Raw genomic sequence first — 1201 nt, forward strand, 5'->3', positions numbered from 1 at the left:
AAATTTGTGCATAGAATTCTACCGCCACCAGCAGGCTACTGCAGTGCCAGCGTAGTCCGGTCTTTGTACGCTTAGGCATGTTATGTTCGTTGCGACTAGGGCCCTATCCGTCCACGGTCTCAACGAGTACAATTCCCGATTTAATGGACACCTGTGTCAAACACTCCCGTTCAAACTCAAAGCTTTCATCACTTTCTCGTTGTTAGGTTATTACCCATTTAGTGCCGTATTTCGGGTACTCCACCGTAGTAGCATGCTGCCGCTTGTTACGTCCACTCTACACATTGTTGCTAGTATTCTTACCCATTCAGTGCCGTATGTCGGGCATTTCAGTTCAATAGCATTCTATTTGTGCCTCCTCTGTACAGATGTGCTTCGCCATCTCCTGGACAGTCGCCAGTGGTGTCATGAACGTGTACAAGGTGGCCATCGACACAGTCTTCATGTGTTATTGTAAGTGGTATTATGCATGGCTAGGATTGCTTGTTCTTGTATCTGCTCTCGTATTTCATCTGAAGCATTGCCTTATACGGTCGTCCTGTGTTATTGTAAGTGGTATTCTACATGGCTAGGATTGCTTGTTCTTGTATCTGCTCTCGTATTTCATCTGAAACATTGCCTTATGCGGTCGTCCTGTGTTATTGTAAGTGGCATTCTACATGGCTAGGATTGCTTGTTCTTGTATCTGCTCTCATTTCTGTATGTCCGTATACTCGCATTCGCCTCCGCAACCTGCAAGAAGTCTTGAAGGGACATTTTCCCGTTGGTGTGTGCTTACATACACGTCCGTGACGTTGATACCTACATATGACCCTGTCATGCCTGTCTGGTTGCAAGTGATTGCTTGTGTTCTTGGTCGACGGGCGCGCTTTCGTTAGTGTGCATGGATGCGCAAATGTATTCCTCAACCGTTGGATGACTTTCCAATAGCACTCCCACATCTTCAGTTCGCATTTCGGACAGTGCAGTGATATCACATACTGTTTCTCTGTATCGTTTTCAGTGGAGTTCTAACGCCTCCATCGCCACCTCTCTGCGAATTGGCTGTATTGTATTGTGTTGAGTTGTGTTGGGTTGAGCTGTGTTGGGTTGGGTTCGGTTAGGCTAGGTTGAGTTGCATTGGGTTGGGTTGTGTTGGGTTGAGTTGGGGTAGGCTAGGTTGAGTTACATTGGGTTGGGCTGTGTTGTGTTGTGTTGTGTT

This window comes from Sphaeroforma arctica (genome assembly GCF_001186125.1).
Source record: "Sphaeroforma arctica JP610 unplaced genomic scaffold supercont1.1801, whole genome shotgun sequence".
Lineage (NCBI taxonomy): Eukaryota > Ichthyosporea > Ichthyophonida > Sphaeroforma > Sphaeroforma arctica.